The sequence below is a fragment of the Elephas maximus genome, chromosome 6 (genome assembly GCF_024166365.1).
Source record: "Elephas maximus indicus isolate mEleMax1 chromosome 6, mEleMax1 primary haplotype, whole genome shotgun sequence".
NCBI lineage: Eukaryota > Metazoa > Chordata > Mammalia > Proboscidea > Elephantidae > Elephas > Elephas maximus.
Genome location: NC_064824.1, coordinates 81,370,167 through 81,385,663, shown reverse-complemented (window position 1 = coordinate 81,385,663; position 15,497 = coordinate 81,370,167). Strand labels below are relative to the sequence as shown.

Here is a 15,497-nt window from a genome sequence, read left to right as displayed (position 1 = left end):
AGAGATGGGTGGGCTAGATTTTCGGAGAATAGGAAAAGTTGGGTGTTCCAAAACAGACGAAACCCTAGAAATCTGGCGGGGATAGCAGTGAACGGGGATTACACCCCACCTCTCAATTTCTTGGTGTGTGGGAATGTGGGAAAGGAATGAATGGCTAATCAACATTAACCTACATTCTTTCTGCTCTGCCAGTTTATTTGAGATTGCTGAATAAAAACCATTTGAGAGGCTGTTGACGATTTGGGATTATTTCATTTTTTGAAGGTGGAGAGGAGGGGGAAGTGAGGGTGGAACCAATTTTCTTCTCAAATACTTCTGGGCTGTGAGTCACTAGAACAGGAATAACAACCTTCTTTCCCTACCCCCTTTACTCCTCCTCATCTGAATTTTTCCAGCCCTATCTGATAATGTTAAAACACCATTTCTTAGACTGTGGTGTCTATACCAAATAAAAATGTAAATATGTTGTGAATTCTGCAGATTTATAGCATAATCAGATAATTTGAGTAGCTAATAGACTCATTGAAAATCTTTACATGTCTTCAGCAAATTTAAGAAATGGGAGGTTGAATTGTAGTTAAGAAAAATAGATGTAATGGTAGAGCAAATATTGCATTCATTTATCTTAGGAGAAAACAACAAAAATCCTTTTCCTTTTTAAAGGTAAGGTTGGTAATTTTTAATGAATGTGGTTAAGAGAAAATTAAAGAGCAATTTTGTTTGCAGTCTAGAGCCTTTGAGTTTCCAGTGTGTATTTGGTGTCATTATCTTCATGGTTATTTTTGCTGGCTTTTTAAAGTACCACGAATATTTTATTTAATCGTAGCAGTAGAATCGCAGCTTTTGTGAGTCTTGGCTGCTGAAGAAAGATTGTGTTTTTCAAAATTCACATCATGGGGTTCAGGTATAAAATTTGAGGTAGATAGTCTACTTCTAAAGGGAAAGATGGTTTTGCTGTAGTTACGATAAATTTTGGATAAGGATTGCTATGGTCCTCCAGTTGCTCACAAGGATGCAAGGATTGACTCTGCACCCAGTGCAGTCTACCTGTGCGGTTTGTTACATTTTATGTGACTGGGGCATAGTGTCATTACAAAGAAGCCCTTTGCATTTACTAAGATGCCTTGGTTATAAATTTATGTACGTTAGGAATAATTTAATTTTAGATAGTATTACTTGTAGGTTGCATTGACTTGAATGTTTTGTGAGATTATACTTTTTAGACAACTCAGAAATTGGTTCCAATACAAACTTTGTCCAAACAACTAGCAATTCAAACTTCAGTAAAGTTACTAGACCTGTGGTATTGTGGTTAAAGGAAATGGTTATGATGGTTTCCAGAAGAGGAAGTGAGAGTAACATCAAAAGTGATTTGGTATTTGGGCAAAACACTTTTTTTTAAAGCATACATTAAACATTTTTATATTATAAATGTAAGCAAACTTACCATATTCTACCATAGTAAATTAGGTAAGGGTAAACTAAAATCTAAAGATCTGAACAGATGACGGTTCACTGTCTTTTCTCAAAAGCAGTTTTTTTTTTTTTACTTCCTGTTTTGAGAAACTTTAGGCTCTTGAAGTAGCAAGATTTAAAATAAGTTGAATGTGATCAGTATTATATCCATGTGTCAAATACCTTGAGTTTTTGAAATGTTGTATTTCAGCACTTAGCACATATTTGTAGTTCATTGGGAAATATTTTATCTACCTTGCCTTAACGTGAGTTCCCTTGGGGCAGGGACAGTGTTATTCATCCCTAAACTACTGGTATTTAGGGTCTCACTTGGTACCTGAGGCCTTTAAGGCCTTGTTGAAATGAATGAATACAAAAAATATATATACCTTGCCCACATTTCAATAATAATAATTTTGGTTTGCTCTCCTTGTGTAACTGCATATAAATGCATTAAAGAAATTTTGGATCTTTTAGCCTCTAGAGTTGCCTGTGAGGCCAGCTTATCTTCTCAGCTGGCTAGGGATTGAAACATTTGTTCCAAAATCTTGCCAAAAACAGTAATATGTGTCCACCATGTGTTCATGCTGTCTGCATTCTTATGACAGTATAAACCACATAATCTTTTCAATCTCAACCTTTATAGTCTTCAAAAAACTACCACCCTATATACATGCCATTCAGTTATCATTCTTTTATTAATGCATATGTACATTAGATTGTCTATCAGATTTGATTAATCTTCACTCCAATTGAAAGTCTACTCTGGAAATATTTTAGCGAGCATGTACAATGAAAAATGCAAACTTCAGTGACCTAAGTCTAATAACACTTTTATAAGTTACTCTAGACAATAATATTATGCTTTAATGCTCATGGAGCCCTGGTGGTACAGTTGTTAAGAGCTTGGCTGCTAACTAAAAGGTCGGCAGTTGGAATCTACCACCCACTCCTTGAAAACCCTATGGGGCATTTCTACTTTGTCACGTAAGGTTGCTATGACTCGATGGCAACAGGTCTTTTTTTTTTTTTTTAGTGTTTATTAAGGAAATATAACAAGGTTACTGAAAAAAATGTTTAAAGAAAATGTCAGTCAAAAATTTTGGGATCTTAATGTATATAAATTATGGGAACTTTAAGGAACTTGTCTAATAAGGGATATAACCCTTAAGGGGGAATATTTGGGAAAAGTCATAAAAGAAACCTTTAAACCTTAAACTGAAGCTGTGCCCTGAATGAATATTGTGTTCTTTTAAAGAATCATCTATATGTGATCAAATTGACAACAGCAACTCGAAAGATTAGATGAGAAGCTTAAGGGGCAGTGAGTTTGTATTAATGATGATGAAATAATTTGGAAAAGGATATTGAGAAAGGTCGCACACCTTGAAGAGTGTCACTGAATTGCACATGTAGAAATTGTTGAATTGGTGTAAGTTTTGTTGTGTATATCTTTACCGAAAAAAAGAAAATTAAAGAAATAGGCTAAGTACATCCAGTAGCTTAAAAATAAGGTGGCCTAGGTAAAGGTTTTCAGTGTCAAAAGTTCTCGTCTTTACTGTTAGGATCGTTAGAAATTTAATTCATATTGTTTTTGATAATTTGCCACCAATGTTAGTATAAAGTAAAATTCCAACAATAATGTTGGGTCAAGATTCAGAGGAATATACAATTTATGTTACTAGGGCTAAATTTTGTCCTAGAGGGTCGCTATGGGTCAGAATTGACTCGATGGCAATGGGTTTAAATGGGTTAGGGCTAAATAGTTTCATCCCTTCAAACCTTTTAGACCAATTACCCAATAAATAGTAATAATAGTAATACTAATACTAACGCATAATAGAATTAATACTAGTTGCCTTTATTGAGCGTTTTGGTAAGTGCTAAGCGCTTTGTATTATTTATCCCCAGGTTAACTCTGTGGTGTAAGTACCTATTTTATGGATAAAGAAGTTGAATTTTGAAGGCGTTTAATTTACACAAGGTCACAGAAGAATAAGAACCTGGATTGGCATCTTTTCTTGACCCTCAGTCCTAGCTCTTAATTATTTTTGTCAGTAGATTTGTAGACATTAGTGAAATTTTTGTGGTACAGATTTCTCCTGAAACTTGCCTGTGAAAAAATATAATCATGTTTTTGGACACACAGTAACCCTAAATAAATATGCAGTTATGTTACAGAAATAATTTTTCTCTTTGCAGTAGACTCCGTTTATATGAGATTTGTATAGATTTGTATGAAAAGACAGTTCAGATCATGTTATCAGCAGACAAGAATGATTATTAATGGAGACTTCTGTTTGGCTGTGTAATGTACTAAAATGATAGTTTGGAATAGGAATTTTAAAATTCAATTTACTCACATTTTCTTGGGGAAATATATTTTGTATTTAATTTTCATGTTAAATACATTTTTCCTTTGTGATTATTTATAAAATTTAGTTCCTAATACTTTAAAATGTACAAGTTAAAAGGACTAATCCTGTACAAGTAATAAGCGGGAAACTTTGCCTAAACTGGGGGAAGGAGTATATATAAAGCAGAAAGACAGATGTGAACTAAAAGAACCGATGAAATAACCATTTGTCTTACTTAATTTTAAGGGCACATTTAGTCTTCCTTACTTAAAGATATTTTGTGTTTAATTTTGAAATTTCAAATATACTTTTTCATTTTCTGTTTTGCTTTTAAAAGTCAAATAGTAACATTTTTACATGGAAAAACTCTGATACATGAAATAAAAGAAATGCAATTTAAAAAGCATCATCAGTAAGTTTGTTTCTGTCTCTGTCTTTGATTTTACACAATTAGTAGTAGTCTTGTTTATTCCCCCCCAATTTTTTTTAATCTACTGTTTTAAAAATCATATTTATTAGCAAATGTAGTACAATCTTCTTAATTTTGATCCTATTAGGAATTGTAATACTGTAATTAAAATTTGGTAGGTTGTTTATCCTGACAGTGATGAGAAGAATCTTGTGGTTAATTGTCTCTTGAAATAGTATTGTACTGAAGTGTTTTATTTAAATAACTTAACAAACTTCATAAACTCTTGAATCATTAGTTTTTAAGTGGGATTGTACATACGCCAATTTCAAAAGAATCTCACTTTAAGTAAAAGAATATGTTCTGGAAAATACTTTCTTATTGCTTAGTTGATTATTTTAGATACTTGACAGCAATAAAACTATGTATTTTATGAGTCATATGACCTTTCAGGTAGTCCCAAATAATTTTAAAAAAGCAAAAACGAAAACCATTGCCAATGAGTCAATTCTGACCCATGGTGACCCTGTAGGACAGAATAGAACTGGGTTTCCAAGGCTGTAAACCTTTGCAGAAGCTGACTGCCACATCTTTCTTCTGAGGAGCGGCTAGTGGGTTCCAACAGCTGACCTTTTGGTTAGCAGCTGAACACTTAACCACTGTGCCACCAGGGCTCTAGTCCCAAATACAGAGGATTTCTTTTTCATTCATTTGTTTACTATCCATTTATTGGAGAAACAGAGGTAAATTAAGATACAGTTTCTAGTGCTAAGAAATTCACAGTTAAGTGGAGGGGAGAGATGTAGTGTGTAAGTGGGATTGTGGAAGTCTTGAGAAGGAAGTTAAAGATTGAGTCTGGGGGAGATGAGAAGAGCTAATTACATTTGTGCTTCGTTTTAATGTAGGAATAGGCTCTTCAGCCAGGTAGTGATAAGGAGTTGCTAGGCATTATTCAGATTCTGGAATTTTTACTTAGTAAAATATGTAAAGATACAAAAGATACACCCTAATTAAACCCTTCTTGCGGGCATACAGTCTTTAAACTTTCCTGTCATTTTACTTTTCCTTCAGTATATTCTATGGGTTGAGAGCTAGATTGTAGATAAAGCTCTGACACTATTTGCTTTGGACAAGTTATTTCACTTTTCTGGGCTGTAGTTTATTTGTAAAATGCGGAGCTTAGGGGCTCTTAGCTAGGGATACACAATAGAATCATCATAGGAGAAAAAGCTCCTGAAGTGGTTCTGATGTAAAGGACTTGAAATAAGTAGAATATAAGTTATTAATACCTTGTATTTATTTCTCTGATAATCATCCACTGTACTGATTTAGTTTTATTCTTTGGGTTATAACTAAATTTCTGGAAGGCTGTAGAGCTCTCTACTAGTTCTTAGCTCCTGTTGAGTTCCAACCTGTATTTTTTGGTTTTTAAGCCGTGCCGGTCTTACTGATTCTAATTCTTGCAATCTTAAAGATACTCCAGTTCTCCCATATTGTGGGAGGCACCCTCATAAGGTTGAGATTTAAATCAATTAAGTCATATAAAATGCTAGCACAGTTTTTGACACAAGGGCAAGAAGTGAATAAATGTTGACTCCTGTTACTGATTCTGTTTCTGGGGCATGGAACATAGTGCACACTTAACAGATGTTCATTTTTCCTCCATTAAATCAAACTCAAGACCCACTTTTAGGAAACGTTTGTTATATTATCTTTCCTTAAGTATTTGGCAAGTGAATATGGTTTATTGCTGAGCTTGACTAGAACTTAAAAAACAAAATTGATCAAATAGATCAGGTTTTTATTCCTTATAGTAATTGCTAATTCATGAACGTTTTGTGAGCAGCTGAGGCATTCAAAGAATGGAGCATGTTTTTATGTATTACTTTTAGAGCAAGTATTTTTTGCTAGGCCTTTTTTAATGCTTTGGAATTTTACAGTCAGATAGGATTTTGTATTTAGGTTCTGCCAGTTAGGTATAAAATCTTGAGCAAATCACTTAATCTCTCAGTCTATCTATATTTGATTTTTTTATCTTCATGGTAAATATAAGAAACATATAACATTAACCATGTAAAGTTAAGTTGTGGAATCTATATTTTGACAGCGTGAGAGTGAGGAAAGGACCAGGGAAGGGTTTGGTCATATAAAGCCTGGTCTTGATTTTTTTAAGTCAAAGGCACTTATTATGTGGCCTAAATAAAATACTAAGTGGTTTTCTGAAACATCTTTGTTTTTTTGGTAATAACATAAGATTTTTGTTTTGTGACATAGTGAATTTGGAGATATTGAATTGGCAATTCATGTTGACCCAGAATTGGTTATACGGTTAATCTTCAATTAGGAACTCAACATAGATGTCTGTGAAAGTTGAAAAGTTTTATTTTTTAAAAAAAGAGAAGATGAGTATTTAGGACTTATTTATTAAGTTCTTAAGTGCCAGGCACTGAGATAAGCAATTTTTATGTGTTGTATCTTTTGAAAATCTTATCAGTCTACCTTGCAAAGTAGATAATAGTACTATTTTCCATTTATACACTAGGGAACTCAGGCTCAGAAGTTAAGTAGCTTGCCTAAGGTCACATAGGCTTCTACCTACTTGACTCAATGGAGTTCTTAATTATTGTATTTAAATATTTTCTTTAACACTACTGTAATTTTATCTGCTACATTAAATAGTGCCAGCCTTTGTTGAATTTAAAGATTATAGTTAGAATATTCATGGAGAATAAAATTCCAACCTTAAGAGTTAGAAATTTAGTTAGAAATATAAATATTTAACTTTATATCTGGAATTTTATAGTGTTTTATGCATTGTGAAAAACTACTGAGTCAAGAAAAAGTAAAAAAGTATTAAAGTATTTGGAGGATGTTTTATTATTTTTTAAATAATATTTTATTGTGTTTTAGATAAGTTTACATACCAAATTCGATTCCCCTTTAGCAATTTTTATACAAATTGTTCTGTGCCATTGGTTACAGTTTTTATAATGTGTCAGCAGTCCGATTATTTCCATTCTTTTTATTCTGTTTCCATTGGTTTAGCTTTCCTTCCCCTCCTTGCCTTTTCATCTTTGCTTTCGGGTAAAAGTTGACCGTTTGGTCTCATATAGTTAGTTGTTTAAGGGAACACATTACTCACAGGTGATACTGTTTATTTTATAAGCTGATCTATTATGTGGCTGAAAGGTGACCTGCAGAAATATTGTTCAAAGTCTTAGGGCAATAGTCTCGGGGGTTCCTATAGTGTTTATTGGTCCAGTAGGTCTGGTGTTTTTTTTTTTTTTTAGGAATTTGAGCTTTGTTCTACATTTTTCTCCCCATTCTATCCAGAACTTTCTATTGTGTCCCTGGTCAGAATAGTCGGTAGTAGTAGCTGGGCACCATCTGGTTCTTCTGGTCTCAGGTTAGAAGAGGCTGTGGTTCGTGTGGGCTGTTAGTCCAATGGACTAGTTTTTGTCTTTGAGCTTTTGATTTCCTTCATTCTGTTTTGCTCCATATGAGTAAAGATCAATAGATGTATGTTAGATGGCTGCTTGCAAGCTTTTAAGACCCCAGATGCTACTCACTGAACTAGGATGTAGAACATTATCTTTGTGAACACTTAGGCCAGTTGACTAAATTGTAAATTGGGATAATACAGTTATGTCATAACTATGGTCTCGAGCTGTTTGATTCAGTAAACCAATCCCATGAGTTGTTTGGATATGTCTAGGAAGCCTCCATAACTGTGTGTGTCCATTTGTGTGTGTTGCATATACATCCACATATATAAAAAACCACATAGGGGTTTGTTATATATGTGGATGTATATGCAATACACACAGTATGTATATACATATGCCTACAGATACACCTATATATGTATTTACTCGCATATGCCTTCCTATATACATACATGCGTCTGTATCTACCTATGTAACTGCACACGTATTTTTTGGTTGTTTTTAACTCTTGTTGCAAATTTGTGTGTTATAACATTTACCGAAATTGTCCTTTTTTCTTGTGTACTTCTTAGTGTATTTATCTTGGTCAAGTTGTACTGACTTAAACCTTATTTGGATTGCCTTTCTCATCACCAAAAGTAGCAAGTGTCTATTATCCAGAAAGTGATTCCCTCTTCCTCTCCCTCTCATCTCTGGTAACCATCAAAGAACTTTGCTTTAAAAAAAAAAAAAAACTTTGCTTTCTGTGTGTATATCTGTTTTTGACATTTTATAATAGTGGGACCATACAATATTTTGTCTTTTTGTGATTGACTTTGGTCCACTCAGCATGATGACTTCCAGATTCATCCATGTTACATCATGTTTCTCCGACTCCTCATTATTCCTTGTAGTTGCATAGTATTCCACTGTATGTTGTTCTTAGGTGCTGTCATGTTGGTTCTGACACACCACGACCCTGTGTACCACAGAGCAAAACAGTGCCTGGTCCAGAGCCATCCTGACAATCCTTTCTATGTTTCAGCCATTGTTGTAGCCACTGTGTCAGTCCATCTCGTCAAGGGTCTTCCTCTTTTTTGCTGACCCAGTACCTTACCAAGCCTGATGTCCTTCTCCAGGGACTAGTCCCTCCTGATAACATGTCCAAAGTGAGACAAAGTCTCGCTGTCCTCGCTTCCAAGGAGCACTCTGGCTGTACTTCTTCTAAGACAGGCTTGTTCATTCTTCTGGTAGTCCCTTGTATATTGAATGTTCTTTGCCAACACCATAATTCAAAGGCATCAATTCTTCTTTGGTCTTCCTTATTCATTGTCCAGCTTTTGCATGCGTATGAGGCTATTGAAAATATCATGGGTTGGGTCAGGCACCCTTTAGTCCTCAAAGTAACATCTTGGCTTTTTGATACTTTAAAGAGGTCTTTTGCAGCAGGTTTGCTCAATGCAATGTGTCATTTGATTTCTTTCTTTTTTTATTGTACTTTAGGGGAAAGTTTACAAAGCAAATTAGTTTCTCAGTACACATACTGTCTTATGGCACTGTATTGTTGCCATCCCCATGATGTGTCAACACTCTCCTGTTCTTGACCTTGGGTTCCCTATTTCTGTTCATCCAGCTCTGTTGTCTGCTCCTGCTTTCTCATCCTTGTCCCTAGGCTGGTGTGCCCATTGAGTCTCATATACATGGTTGAACTACATGTGTTATTGTTTGTTTTATAGGCCTGTTTAATCTTTAGCTGAAGGGTGAACCTCAGGAGTGACTTTAGTACTGAGTTAAAAGGGTGCTGGGGTTCTCAAGTCTCTGTCAGACCAGAAACCCTGCTCTTTTTGTGTGTGTGTGAGTTAGCCCTTTCTGGGACCCTCTATTGTGATCCCTGTAAGAACAGATGGTGGTGGTAGCCGGGCGTCATGTGTTGTTCTGGGCTCGGTCTGGTGGAGGCTGTGGTAGTTATGGTCCATTAGTCCATTATTTGATTTCTTGACTGCTGCTTCTGTGGGCATTGATTGTGAATCCAGGTAAAATGAAATCCTTGACAACGTCATTATTTTCTTCACTTACCATGTTGTTGTTTATTGGTCCACTTGTGAGGATTTTTGTTTTATGTTGAGATGTAATCCATATTGAAGGCCATGGTCTTTGATCTTCATCAGTAAGTGCTTCAAGTCCTCTTTACTTACAGCAAGGAAGGTTGTGTTATCTGCATATTGTAAGTTGCTAATTAGTCTTCCATCAATCCTGATGTCACGTACTTCTTCATACAGTCCAATTTCTTGGATTATTTGCTCAGCATACAGATTGAATAACTATGGTGAAGGTATGCAGCCCTGACACACACCTGTCCCGATTTTAAACCATGCAGTGTCTCCTCGTTCTGTTCGAATAACTGCCTCTCGGTCTGCGTACAGGTTCTGCATGAGCATAATTAACTGTTCCGGAATTTTCATTCTTCACAACGTTGTCCTTAATTTGTTATGATCCACACAGTCGAATGTCTTTGCATAGTTAATAAAACACAGGTAGACATCTTTCTGGTATTCTCTGCTTTTGGCCATGATCCGTGTGACACCGATAGTGATTTCTCTCGTTCCACATCCTCTTCTGAATCTGCCTTGAATTTCTGGTGGTTCCCTGTTGATGTACTACTGCAGCTGCTTTTGAATGATCTTGAGCGAATTTTACCTGTATGTAATATTAATGATATTGTTCGATAATTTCCACATTCCATTGGATCGTCTTTCTTCGGAATGAGTACAAATATGCATCTCTTTCAGTTGGTTGGCCAGGTAGCTGTCTTCCAAATTTGTTGGCATAGATGAGTGAGCACCTCCAGCTGCATCTGTTTGTTGAAACATCTCCACTGGTATTCCGTCAATTCCTGGAGCCTTGTTTTTGGCAATGCCTTCAGTGCAGCTTGGACCTCTTCCTTAAGTACCATTGGTTCTTGATCATATGCTGTTCCTGAAATGGTTGAACACTGACCAATTCTTTTTGGTGCAGTGACTCTGTATTCCTTCCATCTTCTTTTCATGCTTCCTTCCTCGTTCATTATTTCGCCCCCACTGTATTTATGTACCACAATTTGTTTATCCATTCATCCCTTGATGGGCACCTAGGCTGTTTCCATCTTTTTGCTGTTGTGAATAATACCGTAATGAATGTAGGTGTGCATATGTCTATTTGTGTCACAGCTCTTATATCTCCAGGATATATTCCTAGGAGGAGGATTGCTGGGTAGTAAAGTATTTCTGTTTCTAGCTTTTTGAGGACATGTCATACTATTTTCTGTAGTGTTTGTACCATTTTACAGTCCCACCACCAATGTATAAGAGTTCTAGTTCCCCCAGCAATCTCGCCAGCCTTTGTTGTTTATTTGATCATTGCCATTTTTGTAGGAGTGAGAGTTCTGACAATTTTTGATGTTGTTTTTTAGTTCTGTGATTCAAATGTAGTTTCCTTTCTATCTGGTGAAATCTTTTAGCCAATTTTGTGAAATTTTTGTTTTTTGGCAGGGCTACAAAATTTAGGTGTTTAAAAGTAGTTTTGTCTGTTATTCACCTTTTATCTCTTTTTCTTGGAGGGGGTTAAGAAGTGCTCAGAAGTTTTATTTGATTGAATTGGTAATTTGTTAAAACTTTTGATTCTGTCTTTATGGTAATCTTTTCTAAAATGTATTAGTTTAAAATGTATTGATGACTAAATGTAGTAAGATATATGATTTTCTTAAATTTGGTACTCAAGGGGTAATAATTTTAAGAGTGCAAGATTAATTTTGTGTGTTATTGTAGCTGTTGATAGTATGAGATATGGTTCAAAGTGTATCAACTGTAGGATATGTTCTGAAAATACAGGTATGGTTTCTTTATCTCTGAAGTGAAATTTTTTGACTTGAGAGTGAGGAAGGTCAATCTTTATGAACTTCTAGTTAGTTGGAGATTTTCTGTACTGCTTTAGTGTAGTAGGGACCTTCTTAACTAAATATTAAGTATGGCTCTTTGTCAGGACATGCTTCACTTAGATGTTAGTTTTTAGTCAAGTTATAGTTTATTTTTTCATGTACTTTTTGGTCTAAAGTATTTTCCACACCAGTGTCTCTCTTGGTATTAAGTGAATAAATCAAATAAGTCGATTCCAGGAAAAATAAAATGGGGCACAGTGTTGCTGTATAGTATATGTTAATGTTAATTTTTATTCAATATCTCTTTTTTTTAATTGTGCTTTAAGTGAAAGTTTACAAATCAAGTCAGTCTCTCATACAAAAATTTATATACACCTTGCTATGTACTCCTAGTTGCTCTCCCCTAATGAGACATTACACTCCTCCTCTCCACTCTGTGCTCTCCGAGTCCATTCAGCCAGCTCCTGTCCCCCTTTGCCTTCTCATCTTACCTCCAGAGAGGATCTGCCCCCATAGTCTTGTGTCTACTTGAGCCAAGAAGCTCACTCCTCACCGGTATGATTTTCTGTCTTATAGTCCAGTCTAATCCCTGTCTGAAGAGTTGGCTTTGTGAATGGTTCCAGTCTTGGGCTAACAGAAGGTTCTGGGATCCTTCTAGTCTCAGTTGGACCATTAAGTCTGGTCTTTTTATGAGAATTTGAGGTCTGCATCCCACTGTTCTCCTGCTCCATCAGGGGTTCTCTGTTGTGTTCCCTGTAGGGCAGTAATCAGTTATAGCCAGGCACCATCTAGTTCTTCTGGTCTCAGGCTGATGTAGTCTCTGATTTATGTGGCCTTTTCTGTCTCCTGGGCTCATAATTACCTTGTGTCTTTGATGTTCTTACATTCTCCTTTGCTCCAGGTGGGTTGAGACCAGTTGATGCTTCTTAGATGGCTGATTGCTAGCATTTAGGACCCCAGAAGCCACTCTCCAAAGTGGGATGCAGAATGTTTTCTTAATACACTTTGTTATGCCAATTGACCTATATGTCCCCTGAAACCATGGTTCCCCAGACCCCATCCCTGCTACTCTGGCCTTCGAAGCGTTCTGTTGTATTCAGGAAACTTCTTTGCTTTTGGTTTAGTTCAGTTGTGCTGACCTGTCCTGTACTGTGTGTTGTCTTTCCCTTCATCTAAAATTGTTCTTGTCTACTATCTAATTAGTGAATACTCCTCTCCTTCCCTCCCTCCCCACCCTTGTAACCATCAAAGAATATTTTCTTCTGTGTTTAAACTATTTCTTAAGTTCTTATAATGGTGGTCTCATACAATATTTGTCCTTTTGCAACTGGCTAATTTCACTCAGCGTAATGCCTTCCAGATTCCTTTATGTTGTGAGGTGTTTCATGGATTCATTGTTGTTCTTTATCGTTGTATAATATTCCATTGTGTGAATATACCATAATTTATCCATTCATCCGTTGATGGACACCTTGGTTGCTTCTGTCTTTTTTGCTATTGTAAACAGTGCTGTGGTGAACATAGGAGTGCATATATCTGTTCATGTGAAGGCTCTTATTTCTCTAGGGTATATTCCAAGGAGTGGGATCGCTGGATCTTATGGTAGTTCTATTTCTAGCTTTTTAAAAAATTTTTATTGTGCTTTAAGTGAAAGTTTACAAATCAGGTTAACCTCTCATATAAAAATTTATCTACACCTTGCTATATACTCCTAGGAAACCCTGGTAACATAGTGGTTAAGAGCTACAGCTGCTAACCAAAAGGTCAGCAGTTCGAATCTGCCAGGCGCTCCTCGGAAACCATATGGGGCAGTTCTACTCTGTCCTATAGGGTCTCTATGAGTTGGAAATGACTCGATGGCACCGGGTTTGGTTTTTTTGCATATACGCCTAGTTGCTCTCCCCCTAATGAGACAGCACCCTCCTTTGCTCCACTCTCTGTTTTTGTGTCCATTCAGCCAGCTTCTGACCTCCTCTGTCCTCTCCTCTCCCTTCCAGACAGGAGCTGCCCACATAGTCTCCTGTGTCTACTTGATCCAACAAGCTCACTCTTCAGCAGTGTCATTTTCCATCTCATAGTCCAGACCAATCCCTGTCTGAAGAGTTGGCTTTCAGAATGGTTCCTGTCTTGGGCTAACAGAAGGTCTGGGGACCATGACCTCTAGTCTCGGTCAGACCATTAAGTCTGGTCTTTTTAAGAGAATTTGAGGTCTGCATCCCACTGCTCTCCTGCTGCCTCAGGGGTTCTCTGTTGTGTTCCCTGTCAGGGTAGTCATAGGTTGTAGCCAGGCACCATCTAGCTCTTCTGGTCTCAGGCTGATGTACTCTCTGGTTTATGTGGCCCTTTCTGTCTCTGGGCTCTTAATTACCTTCTGTTTTTGGTGTTCTTCATTCTCCTTTGCTCCAGGTGGGTTGAGACCAATTGATGCATCTTAGATGGCCGCTTGCTAGCGTTTAAGACCCCAGACGCCGCTGAACGTTAAATTTTTTATTGGCATTTTTTGAATGCTTATGATATGCCAAGTGCCCTATAAATTCTACGCCCACCCACACATTGTTACGTAATTTGCACAACTGCTTTTTAGGGTAAGTTGTAATTATTATCTCTTTTTTAATAGACGAGGACCTGAGGCACAGAGAAATAAAATTACTTGCTCAAGGTTATACAGCTAGGAAGCGATAGAGCCAGGATTTGAATATGGACAGCCTGTCTTAGAACTCACATTTTTAACTCTTAAGCTAAATTTTTTCTAAGAGTACAACATATATAGTACCTTTAGGCTTAGAGTGAATGAAGGAAATATGCAACTGGGAGAGGGAATTGAGTTGTATATGGAAGTTAACACTATGTTACTAGTTCTCTATACTGTGACAGAGACTATTACCATTATGATTGCTACCCATGTGAGATTTTTACTTGGGTAATTATATTTCATAATTATTATAGCTATGACTAACAACAGCCAACATTTTTAGGGCACTTACGTGCTAGCCATTTTGTTAAATGCTTTGTATGGATTATCTCTGTCTTCTAATCCTTATAATGACTCTATGAGGTAAGTACTAATTTCCCGATTTTATAAATGAAGAAAGTGAGGCTTGCAGGTATTACATAATATATTCAAAGTTCCATGGCTAGTAAGTGGTGAAGATGGAAACCTAGACAGTCTTACTCAAGACTCTTAGCTTTTATGGCATGTTGCCTCCCAATGTAATATGTGTAGATAATGCCCACTGGACAGTGTGGAAAAAGGTAAACTAATTCCAAGGGAAAATTACACAACCAGGAATGAAGCTCTTTTCTTCTTCTCGCCAGTGTAAAGAAGAAAGAGCTGTACATTTTTGTATGATTTTCTTAGTTACTTGATTAAATTTTTATATAGTAAAATTTGTAATGTTGGGAAATGGGTATGTGTAGTCTATCATATTTTCATTATTTGATAGTCACTGATATGGTTTGAATTGATAGCTGAATTTTGAAATAATTAGAAATATGAAAGATAATACATATTAAAAAACAGAACATAATTCCTAATCACGTTAGGATTCTGCTCTAACTCAGGCATGTTTTTGAAACTAAAGTTTCATTATAACATTGATGTAAAGAGATGCTAATCTGTAGCTATTTCTGTTTGGGTAAATTCTTAGGTGGTTCCTAGTTGTTTTTAGTTATAGTATAATACTTTTTGGGAGAAAGATAGACTGGATATAGAATTAATTTATGAGAAATAATATGTTAAAGAAATGATAATCTGCTCAGCAAAAATCATATCTCTTAATATTTATGATATTAAATGGAGTTTACGTAGTAGTTTCATGTCAATTTAAAGATTATGTTCTCAATTTCTTCAAATTAATTGTTTTGATTTAATCATGTTTGAGAAATTAAAAAATTCTTACAGCATTCCTGTTTCCATTTGGAAAATACAGGAATGTTTG

At 36.0% G+C, this 15,497-nt stretch overlaps 1 protein-coding gene across 1 annotated transcript in view; it reads left to right on the top strand.

The window, feature by feature from the left end:
• Positions 1-15,497, top strand: part of NCKAP1 (NCK associated protein 1) — a 110,287-nt gene that overhangs the window by 638 nt on the left and 94,152 nt on the right. The gene's annotated exons all lie outside the window — the stretch shown is intronic.